Source organism: Glycine max, chromosome 12 (assembly GCF_000004515.6).
Source record: "Glycine max cultivar Williams 82 chromosome 12, Glycine_max_v4.0, whole genome shotgun sequence".
NCBI classification, from domain to species: Eukaryota; Viridiplantae; Streptophyta; class Magnoliopsida; order Fabales; family Fabaceae; genus Glycine; species Glycine max.
Genome location: NC_038248.2, coordinates 6,450,347 through 6,462,637, shown reverse-complemented (window position 1 = coordinate 6,462,637; position 12,291 = coordinate 6,450,347). Strand labels below are relative to the sequence as shown.

At 40.8% G+C, this 12,291-nt stretch overlaps 1 protein-coding gene across 2 annotated transcripts in view; it reads right to left on the bottom strand.

Moving 5' to 3' along the window:
• Positions 1-9,062, bottom strand: part of AAPT1 (aminoalcoholphosphotransferase) — a 22,279-nt gene extending 13,217 nt beyond the window's left edge. Inside the window, exon 1 of one of the 2 annotated variants that reach the window (XM_026124542.2) lies at positions 8,708-9,062. The gene's annotated coding sequence lies outside the window, so the exon portion shown is untranslated. The remainder of the gene's footprint in view (positions 1-8,707) is intronic. The other variant, NM_001251355.2, reaches the window with a different exon arrangement.
• Between the last annotated feature and the right edge of the window lie 3,229 nt (positions 9,063-12,291).

The window sequence follows — 12,291 nt, the reverse complement described above, 5'->3', positions numbered from 1 at the left end:
TAACCAGGAAGGAAATAGAGTGCAGGGCAGAATTGGGTATGTGTAGTTAAATGGAAACATGTTCTCATCGTCCCTCGTCATAATTATAAGCAAGAATGTCGTATTCATCTATCGCTCGTATCTTCAGAGTTGATGTCCCAAGTAACCCATTCATAGGGGTCAGGAAGGTCGTATGGTTCTCGTTTGACTTCAGTTATGGGGATTTGAAGTCCAATCGGACCTTGAGGAAAGCTGGAGTCCCAGATTTCCTTAAAGAGGACAACAGGGGGTATTTCCCAGGGGGTGTATCTTTTTTCCGGAGAGAGGGATTCAAAAACAATTTAGGCTAGAATCTAGGAAAAAATTTCTCTGTCAACGGATTCATTTCCATATGTTTTAGGATTTTTTATTTTCATTTCCCCCCCCCCCCCCCCCCCTCTCTCTCTTTCTCAGGTCAGTTCACCCTTTCATTTCCCTTTTCTTTATTCCACATTGTCCTATCAAATTCGAAGCTTCTCCTATGATATTATGTTGTAACACATGATTTGTTATTGTGATTCAATTTTTTTAATTTTATATAAAGGCCAAAACTATGGTGGACCAGTCTTCTAAGTGGTTCATGGTGAACAAATTTTATTCACCATTAGATTCATTAGTTCCTCACAATTACAATATACACCAGTCACACTGAGAGAGAGGATGAGTGAGAGAGAGGTAAGCAGAGTGAGAGAGACCGAGAGGGAGGGAGAGTGGACCATCGTGAGGAGACGTAGAGGCAAACAGAGGGAGGGTGAGAGATTGAGAGAGGTTCCCGAAACTCAGCACGTCACCAATTGGCAAGGACAAACCCAAAGGTATCAGCCTGCAAACTGGAGAGATAAGGCATCTATCACCACGTTTTACTTCACTAGGTTCCCTGATCACATAACGGAGAAGGATCTCTGGACTCAGTTCAAGAGATGGGGAGACGTAAGAGAAGTCTTCATCCCCAACCATAGGAATAAAGGTGGAAGAAGATATGGCTTCGTAAGGTACTTCGGAGTCTCTAACGAAAGAGAGCTAGAAAGGAAGCTTGACAACATCATACTTGGGGGACTCAAGCTGTATGTCAATGTCCCAAAGTATGGAAGGGGTAAGAAGAAACTACAGGAGCACGTTAACAGACACGACACCAAGCCTGAAGGGCATCACACCGATATGGGTCATCGGAACACTTCCATGACATACGCCAAGGTGGTGTCCACACGCAGCACAGACGCAAGCCTGAGTAGGACCTTCCAACCTCCTCACCACAGAACGACTGCACCCCACCCGCATATTCAACTTGACGTCACAGAGCAGAGAAGGAGGAAGTATATGGACACATGGGTAGGCCGGTTGAAAAACTTGGGGGTGTTCGAGAGAGTTGAAGAAGAAATACCCTGGGAGTTAGGAGTTAACGTCGTGCCGAAATACATCGGCGACGACATGGTCCTCCTCCTCGGGTTACTGGATTCCGAAGCTGAAAAGATTATATCCGACGAACGTCAACATGGAACATCCCCGTTCTACTCGCTCCAAAAATGGAATCCGCAGTTGAGGCCATGCAATAGACTCGTTTGGGTCCAATGCTGGGGCGTCCCTCTCGAGGCCTGGGACGTAGAGAACTTTCGAAAACTGGTGGCCACAGTTGGAGACCTCATTGAGGTTGACGACGATGTTGAAGAACTAAGGAGAATGGACAGAGCCCGTATCCTCATCAGAACGTCGCGAAGACCACTTCTACACCACTCAGTCGCAGCCCGTATCGGAGAGGAGACGCACACGGTGTTCATTGTTGAAGAAGGGCTGAGTGATGTCGGAACGCGGGTCCACCGCCGTTTCGGTTATGTAGATTCGTCGGAGGAGATCGAGTCCCAAGATACCGATAATGATGTATCCAGCGCGACGGTGGAGACGGTCGACGAAGGCCGACACCCCATGCATGGCTTCGACGGCGACCGGGATATCCACATCGCAGACCATTGGTCCAAGCTGTTACACCATGGCTCAAGTCCCTTGGATTATCCAGCGGATAATTCCAAAGCCAGCTGGCGCTACCTACCTAGCGGCGAGGTCAGCGCGAGGACAGAAGAAAGGACAGCAGACCCTCTGGACCTTGCCACCTACTCCGAGGTTGACCCAGTGGAACAAGGCGAGGGAGACAGGTTGCGTGAATCACCGAACAGGAAGGGAAAGGGGATCAGACCAAAGCCGACAATAAGCAGAGGGGGAACAGATTGCATATGTAAGGAAAGTCCCGTTGATCATAGGACTGCTGACCCCGACAGTCCTTTTGAGGCAGTTACGGTCCAGACTGGGCCTAGTCATAATCACACTTGCAAAAATGGCCCAAGTAAGGAGGTGGGTCTTTCTAAACACACCACAACTACACCCCCACATACCCCCATGTACAGCCCGATAAAACCCGTAACCCCCTCCACTCCGCTGGCACCACCTAATATATCTATAGTGACCCAACCCATTGAGGCGAGTCATCATTCTGAACTGGGCTCAACTATCCACACTGCACCCCCTATACCCATACACCCTTTTGGAAGCCCAAAACATCAAACAACACTGAAAGAGAGGGAGTGGAAAGTCTACGTCAGGTCTAAGGGGTGCAAACAGAAGCAAGCCCAAAAAACTAAAAAACACATTCTTCTGGAGGATCCTAATCCCCTTCCCTACCATCAGCACACATCGGGAGCTAGCACACCGCCTTCTGATATGAGATGTCAACTCTCGGCCACTCACTCACCAAATCAGAGCATGAGAAATACTCTAGCACCATCTCCAACAGCAGAGGGACCCAATGAGGAGCTTATCAAGGAGGCCTCCTCCCAATGGGAACTTGCAAAGCTCATGGGGGTTCATACTGATGCAGACCAGGCGACAATTATCAATAAACTTACAGCTATGGAGGTCAGAGACAGGCAACAGGCACAAGAATTGGGAGACAGAAACCTGTTATCATGAACATTATTTCCTATAATGTTAGAGGGCTTGGGAGAGGGGTTAAATGGGCTGCAATTCGGAGGCTAATAAAAAAATACCAGCTGGATATGATATGCATCCAGGAAACTAAGAAGGAGCAGGTTGATAAGACCTTGTGTCAGGCATTGTGGGGGAGACTTGACAGTGGGTTGGGAATTCCAGCCAACCATAAACACAGCAGGTGGTCTGTTATGTCTGTGGAACGAGAAATCCTTCAAAGCTGATCATAGAGTTTGCGGCAGGGGATTCATAGTTCTGGAAGGAGTGTGGGTCAGTGACAATCAGAAAATAACAATTGTAAACATATACTCCCCGTGTGATAATTTGAACAAGAGAGAGTTATGGGAAGCGCTAAGCCAGCTGAGACAGCACGATCCAGAGGGCCTATGGTGCCTCATGGGAGATTTCAACAGTATTAGACACCACTCTGAGAGAGAAGGGGTGGCTCACAGGGGTCTGGAAGCAAATAATATAAGCGAATTTAATGAGTGGCTTGCAGATCTTGAAGTAGAAGAAATTCCTAGCGTGGGGAGAAGATTTACATGGTTCAAACCAAACGGGACAGCAAGGAGCAAACTAGACAGAGTTTTTGTCTCTCACGAATGGCTCCTCAAATGGCCAGGCAGCACCCAATTCATCCTGGACCGGAATTTCTCGGACCACTGTCACATTCTCATGAGAGTTAGGAACATTGATTGGGGCCCAAAACCTTTTAAAGTTTTTGACTGCTGGTTGAAAGACAAAAACTTTGATCGGATTGTCAGAGATTGCTGGTCAAATACTCAACCTAGAGGGTGGGGGGGGGGGGGGGGCACGTGCTCAAAGTAAAAATCAAAAAATTAAAGGAGGTGCTGAAGGCGTGGAATAGGGAGCATTATGGTGACACCCTTAAGAAGGTGCAGAGGTTAGAGGCAGATCTGAATAGCCTCAAAATTGCAAGCACCACAAGGCAGCTGTCTAATCAAGAATTACTGAATCGCAGAAAACTACAGGAGGATCTTTGGCTGGCAGCACAATGCCATGAATCTTTGATGAGGCAAAAGGCGAGAGAAAAATGGATTAAAGAGGGTGATTGCAACACTCGTTACTTCCACTTGTTGATGAATTCTAAACGCTCAAATACTGAAGTTAAAGGTGTCTTCATTAATGACACATGGGTAGAAGACCCAATTACTGTGAAAGAGGAGGTCCGCAGATTTTTCAATGAGAGGTTCACTGAACCTGAACAGCGCAGACCAGTTTTAAATGGAACTAGATTTCATGGAATTGGTCTGCATCAAAATGAAATGCTGGTGGCAAATTTTCTTGAGGATGAAATTCAAGTGGCTGTTTGGGAGTGTGGTAGCGAAAAAAGCCCAGGCCCGGATGGTTTGAATTTCAAATTCATCAAACACTTCTGGAGGACCTTGAAGCCCGACATCTGCAGATTCCTAGCTGAATTCCATGCAAACGGGGCTTTCACGAGGGGCAGCAACGCATCTTTCATTGCCTTGATCCCAAAGAAGAGACACCCTCAAAATCTTAATGAATACAGGCCAATCTCTCTAATTGGTTGTATTTATAAGATAGTGGCTAAGCTCCTTGCAAATAGGCTAAAGAAGATTCTTCCGGAGATAATTGATGTGCGTCAATCAGCTTTTATAAGTGGAAGACAATTGCTTCATAGCGTAGTCATTGCCAATGAGGCGGTGGAAGAAGCTAAAAGAAAACATAAACCTTGCTTGGTGTTCAAAGTGGATTACGAAAGAGCTTACGACTCCATCTCATGGGAGTTCCTTTCCTATATGATGACCAGATTAGGATTTTGCCAAAAATGGATTTCCTGGATCGGCAATTGCCTCAAATCTGCAACAGTTTCTGTTCTAGTAAATGGCAGCCCCACTAGTGAGTTCACTCCTCAAAGAGGCCTTAGACAAGGCGATCCGTTAGCGCCTTTACTCTTCAACATAGCCGCTGAAGGATTAACCGGCCTTATGAGAGAAGCATTGCATAAGAATCTCTACAACAGTTTTCATGTGGGAGCAAACAGCGAACCGGTCAATATCCTCCAGTATGCCGATGACACCATCTTCCTTGGTGATGCCACCTTGAAGAATGTGAAGACAATCAAGTCTCTGTTGAGGAGTTTTGAATTAGTATCCGGATTAAAGATAAACTTTGCAAAGAGTAGTTTTGGGGCCATTGGTAAATCTGCTCAGTGGACAAAATCAGCAGCTGATTACCTAAATTGTAGGACCTTGTCCTTGCCATTCATTTATCTAGGCATCCCCATTGGGGCTAACCTAAGACGTGCGGAGTTTTGGGATCCCATAATCTGTAAATGTGAGAGAAAACTTGCCGCTTGGAAACACAGACACATATCCTTTGGGGGGAGAGTGACCTTAATTAATGTTGTTTTATCATCTCTTCCTATCTATTACTTTTCTTTTTTCAGGGTACCATAAAAAATAATAGCCAAACTTGAAAGCTTGCAGCGCAGATTTTTGTGGGGGGGGGGAAGCGGGACAGCAGGAAAATGCTTTGGGTTAATTGGAAAACTGTTTGCTTGCCGAAAGCAAAAGGTGGTCTTGGTATCAGGGACCTCAGAACCTTCAACACAGCACTGTTAGGCAAATGGTGGTGGGATCTGTTCTACAGCCAACAGGAACCATGGGCTAAAGTTCTGCAATCTAAGTACGGAGGGTGGAGGGCATTGGAGGAAGGGAGTAGTGGAAGCAAAGATTCTGCATGGTGGAAGGATCTAATCAAAACACAGCAACTGCAGCGAAATTTACCTCTCAAAAGGGAAACAATCTGGAAGGTGGGAGGGGGTGATAGGTTCAAGTTTTGGGAGGATCTTTGGACAAACACTGACCTATCATTAAGGGATAAATTTCCTAGGCTATACCAGATCTCATGCCATCAACAGCAAACCATTCAGCAGCTAGGGACAATCACAAATTTAGGTTGGGAATGGCAGCTGAATAGGAGGAGACCTCTCTTCGATTCTGAAATAGCAATGGCGGATAGCTTTCTTGGGGAGATAACTCAGCAGCAGATTCATCCTCAAAGGGAAGACAAATGGCTTTGGAAGCCTGAACCAGGAGGATACTACTCATCAAAAAGCGGATATGACGTGCTATGGGGGGAGCTGACAGAGGAAATTCAAGATGCTGATTTTGCGGAAATATGGAAACTAAAGATTCCATCCAAGGCAGCAGTATTCGCATGGAGATTGGTCAGGGACAGATTACCAACCAAATCTAACCTTAGAAGGAGACAAGTTATGGTTCAAGACATGGTCTGCCCTTTGTGCAATGACGTTGAAGAGGGGGCTGCGCATCTGTTTTTAAACTGTACCAAAACCCTCCCTCTATGGTGGGAGTCAATGTCTTGGGCCAACTTGAAGACAGCAATGCCCCAATCCCCTAAACAACACTTCCTACAATATGGAACTGACATAGCTGATGGTCTCAAATCTAAAAGGTGGAAAAGCTGGTGGATTGCCTTAACATGGACTATTTGGCAACATAGAAACAAGGTGGTCTTCCAAAATGCAACCTTCCATGGAAATAAGGTGATGGAGGATGCGCTTCTCTTACTATGGTCGTGGTTCAAAGCTTTGGAGAAGGATTTTAATTTACATTTTAACCAATGGTCTTCTGGCCTGAGGGATGCTTTCTGTAATTAGGTGGGATAGATGGTGGTAGATCTATGTATTTTATTAGGTTGTGCCAGCTCGTTCCATTTCTGGATACGCTGGTTCCTTCCTAATCCTTTGAAATCTTAGTACCACTGGTACTATTTTATTTATATAAATCTCCTAATTTTGCTGAGCAAAAAAAAAAAAAAACACCAGTCACACTGGATTTATTTCTTAGCACCCCTCCGACATTGTTTGCCATTGCCAGAGGCACTTTTTTTCCCTTCACTATCATCATCTCTTCCTCTAGCCAGAAACCCCTTGCTAGTAAGGGTTGAAACTTCAAGCATGCAATTGTGATGCAAATAGAAAGACGAGAAATTGCTGAAATGTGAAGGTGATGTGTACTCATGTACCTTGGTACTTCTACTAATTCCATTTGAATTTTAAAGTGAGTGTGCAAAAATTAGATTTTCTCTCTCATCATATTGTTGCACATTGGATTTAGTTACGGTTAAGTTATCCCAAAAGCTAGGGAAGATATACTCAATAGATCTTAACTTTGTAACCACTATTTCCAATCCCACAACAGAGACACAGTGCAGAAACGGCAGTTTGATGTACCACATCCATGTGCCGCTGCAGAGGACAAAGAACTTGTGTGATTTCTCCATCATCCGACTTTGGCGAGGCAACAATGTCGTTGCTGTGTACGCATGTGTTGCTGACGAGATCCAATGGCTTCTAGCGAGGGTGCACTCTACTTCTTCCAAGTCCAGGGGTTCTGATTCCGGTGAGGAAGTAGATGGTGGAAGATGCACTTGCCATAAAGGATGCAGTAGAAGACAACGGTGGTGGCCATGGAACCAAGGTGGTTGATGGCAGTGATGATGAGAATGGTGAAGAGGGAGAAGGAAAGAGTGAAGGGTGTTAATAGGGAGGTCGGAGAGAGAAAAGGTTAGGGAGGTGTAAATCCACTGTGCAGGTGTATATTGGTAATAGTGAGGAACATATGAATCTAATGATGAATAAACTTTGTTCACCATAAACCACTTACAAGACTGGTCCGTCGTAGCCTTGTCCTAATATAAAATATCTTTTTTTTAAATGGATATCATTGGATACTTTTACTTTTGTCAGATCTGATTAAAGTTTCCTTTTTGATCTTGCCATTTTAAGTGTTTGTGTTTGTTTTTCATTTTCAAATGATGGTTTTGCTGTGAGAACGGAAAAATCTTCTGTTCAGATCTTGGGTGTTGGCATTGAAAGGTGTATTGATTGACTTTCATTTCATATGAGTTTCATCTTTTACTTTTAGTGGTTTAGGCATGGATCCTGTAGTTCATGACATATATTTGTGTTGAGCAGTTGCTATGACTATGAGCATTCTACTTTTTGTTTGTTTGTTTTTGAAAAAGTTTGATGGTTTGTTTAGATCATGCAAATTTTGTGTTGCGGGGTGTGTTCCTTTTGGTGGATATTTTTACTTGAAGCTAATAGGTTTGTGCTTTTGAAAGAAAGAGGGAATCAGTGGAAGATTTCAATTATGTTTATTCCTACCAGTGAAATGAATTTTGGGTTAATTTGTCTTGCCACTGTATTCTTTCAGCTTTCTGTTACATATATTGTGTTCAGTCATAAGTTATAGACTATGACACCGATTTTATCTCAATCTGATATCATTATCTGAAATAAGCTTTTGTTCTAATAAAACTATTAAGCAAGGTAGCTACAGATACAGTAACAAGATAATAAATGTATTGCACCCTTTAAAAATATTGTTCAAGAAATTAATCATTGAATAAATTTCTATTTGGCCTATTGCTTATTAAGAGCGCAGAGACACTAAGAACGCAGAGAAATTAAAACACAGAATAAAGTTCTAATACAAATAAAGAAATAGAAAGAAAACCTTAGATTAAAAAAAAAAAACAGAGATTGGGGATGTCCAGCAGCAGCAGCAACTTTAAATCGAGGGGTCTCTTCCCCCGAGTCAGAAACGAAAGAAACACTAAGAACGGAACCCAGAAAGAAAAGCCCAAGAACGAAAAACAGAAAACGAACAAAAAAAGAAGGAGAATAGAGGCGTACTGATAGTGGGCGCAAACGGAATGAGACTCAGGCGAAGCACCGACAGCAGCGCACCATCTTCATTCTTCGGTTACGATTTGAAAGAACAGCGTGGCTTCTGTGTTCTTAGGGTTTCAGAGAGGAATGAAGTGAACGGAAAGGGATTAGGGCTTCAGTGAGATTGGAGCATAGTATGGGCCAGTTGAGGATGGGCTAGGTTTGGGCTCGAGTCTCAACTCTCTCTCTCTCTACAATGGTGTCTCAGGGCTTGCTCTTTGTATGGCCTGATGATGAAAATGGTTGGGAGAAAGCAAAGGCCTCCAATTTAATTTAGCTTAATTCGGTCTGTTAAATTAATTGTAATGTATTTGTGCCCCTTACAGTGAATGTTGCTCTGTGTATATTATTATTATTGTTATTACTTTATTTTATTTTGGTTATGGAGTGTTGTTTTGTTTAGGTTGCCTGTGACTTTTACAAACCGGAGTTTGCCACGGTCAAAACTCAAGCGTGAACTGTTGTATGGTACTTACGATACTCTCATGGAGAATATCTTGAGTTTGCTCATCACAAAGTACAAATAACAACACCTTTCAACTTAACTTTTAACGTCAGCCGTTCTGAAGAAGTAAAAGTGAAAAGTAAGAAAACAAGCATAATAATATTTGTTTTCCTTTGTTTAGTTGAAGAGAAAATGAAAAAAAAAAAATCTCACAAAAATTGACTTTAAAATATAAAATTTTCTTTTCTTTCACTTTTCATCCCATTTAAATTTTAAAATTTTCTTTTCTCTCTCATTTTCTTTCCTTCGGAGTTTTTTCAATTTAGGAATTGTCACGTTTCATGGGAATTAATAAAAAAAAAAATTGTTTAGTCATTCAAAATTTTAGATAAGTTTTCTATTAATTAAAGAATTATGTATATTTTTATTGATTATTTTAATTATATATTACATAATATAATTTAATAATGAATGATATGATATTTTTATTATTATAGTAAAAGAAAACTCAAAAAAATAAGATTCACATATTTTATTATGAGAAAAATTTCTTGAAAATTTGATTTAAAAAATTCGGGAAAATCATGAATGTTATTTTTTTAAAATGCATAACAAATATAGGAAACTAAGTTTCATCATCTATAATGTCTGACAAACCAAAAACTTCTCTCCAATCAAACACTGGCAACTTATTTTATTTTTATTTGGTGGGCTTCTAGATTATATTTTATTTATTTGACCCTGTTGTAAGTGAATTTTGTTAAATATATTAATATTAATTGATGCTGATGCAGTCCAAAAAGTTTTATCGAGGACAATAAGTGACAATGTTTTCATTTAAGTATTTAATGCAGCAACACTTCCATGCATTGTTATACATCTTCACCCACTGAAACCGCCAGACGATTAGCATATATTTTAAAAACTTTGAGAAACCTTCTTCATGGGCGATTGAACACACAATGTCATGAGCCTTCATTGTCACGGATTGTTAGTTTAGTTTACTAACATTCAATCTACTTTTCAAAATTTGGTTTGAACGTACAGCTGAATTTAATTAGCAAGTTATTCTTACTATGCAAGTTAGTGTATAGGATCTTAAACTCTTACCAGATGATTTCAAGTGCAGTAGGCTTAATTGATTATGCATCTCTTAAGCTCATAGATGCGCTTTGACTATTTATGGCACCTGTAATTAACATGTTTCTTTATGACATTGCTTATTAATATGTACCTAGTTAGCAGTTGCAAAATTGAAATTATTTGGTATTTAGGGAGCTGGGGTTTTCCAAATCACTAACATAAATATGATCCTCATGGAGAAGAGACAGAGCCAAGTCTCTGCCATTCAAGATGAATTCTCGTGGTTCATGGGGATTCTCTGGAGCTAATGAAGGGAACCCACAGATCAGTGCCAAGTTTGTTGCACCATGTTATATGGTGAACAAGTAAGCCAATGGCTTTTGCGTTGTTCTCAAGTCTTGGTGCCAGTATTAACACCGAAGGAAATCATATGGACTATATGAGTTTATGGCCAAAAGATTTGTGCTCAACTTCAAGGGAAAAATGTTAGGTAGCTTTTGAGTATCACGCATTCAGTCATAGGTGTCTCGCATACTTTTGTAATGAAAGTATTAACTTTTAAACATCAAATAGCTTCCTCAATACTTGGATAATTCAGCATCAGACAATCAATTTGGAGAGTTCACATCAATATTTTCTTCTTCTTTTTTCCCTTTACCAATTTCTCTCTTTTTCACCCTCTAAAGGACAACTGGGAAAGTAATATGGAGAATGTTTAACTTTCTGATTTAACCTTAACATATCATCTGCTGATTAGGATGGGACATATGTTACTAAGTTAGCTGTACCTTTACATGTAGTTAGTATGTGAGGTTCTTGGAAAGGGTAATGTCAATTTAGGTAGGTATATTGATTTTTTAAGAGTGAATGTCTTGGAGGCATACATGACTAACTGAATCCTGGGATACTGTTGTTTTCTTTTTCATTTGTTGCTACTGAACTCAACGCACTTGGCATTATTATTGCAGGATTAAGATTGATACCAAACTCCCTGTAGTTGGTGACCAATCTGCTTATTTCTATGGTCTTTCACTGATTTATCTATTCAAGTAATTTGTTATGTCCTGATGATAATGGTTTAGCTAATTTTGTAGTCTCAAACCAATTTGAAAAGCTGAAAGAATTTGTAATTTTTCTAATTTAAAACTACACTTAAATCAAGAACACTATATTGAAAGTTTTTGTCTGTCCTGAAAAAGGTTCAAGAGTGGCCTTGAAGCTTTCCTCTTAGGACCTACAAAATAATTAGGTGCTAAAATTGACATAAAATGTATGTATATTATGGTAAATGAGATTCATCACCATAATGTGAGAAAATTATAAAGAGATACTGACAATAGCCATGTGTAGATACTGTGAGTAATACAGGATGGGTGTTTTTTTTTTTTACTTTTTATGTGAACATGCAAAATGTTGTTAGTGATTATAAATTTTGCAATACCCGATCCTTTTAAACAACACTTGACTGTAGATTTTTAAAAACATTGTGACTTTGGAAGTTTGAGTAGTAAAATAGTAGCTGATGTCATTCCTTTTACAAAATCAACTGTATTTAGTAACTATTAACTGATGCAATGGCTATTGCTGAACACAGTATTCTGGCTTATCGTAACATCTACACACTACAGATTTCTTCAGGTCAATTATCATTTTTCTCATATAACTAGATTTATCATTATTTAGCTCAACTGAGTAATCATGCTTTCTGCATTCAATTTCACGAATGCATACATGTAACTTGGGGTCTCACTCTCGGCCTATATATATCTCAGGTCGTTCCTACATGGTATGAGCATTGAACTTCAAACAAGGTATATGATGGAGACATGATTGTCCTTCAAGGCCAAGAGAAAATCTTCCTTTCAGAAACCAAGGAAGGTGGTGACATTAACAAACAGTACACAATCATCAACTGTTGTTGGGAAAAACTCGAACTTTCCCGCTTCGTGAAGTTAAGATAGACACTTAGTAATTAAAGGTAGTAATGGGAGCACACGATTATAATTCTCCAATATGGAGA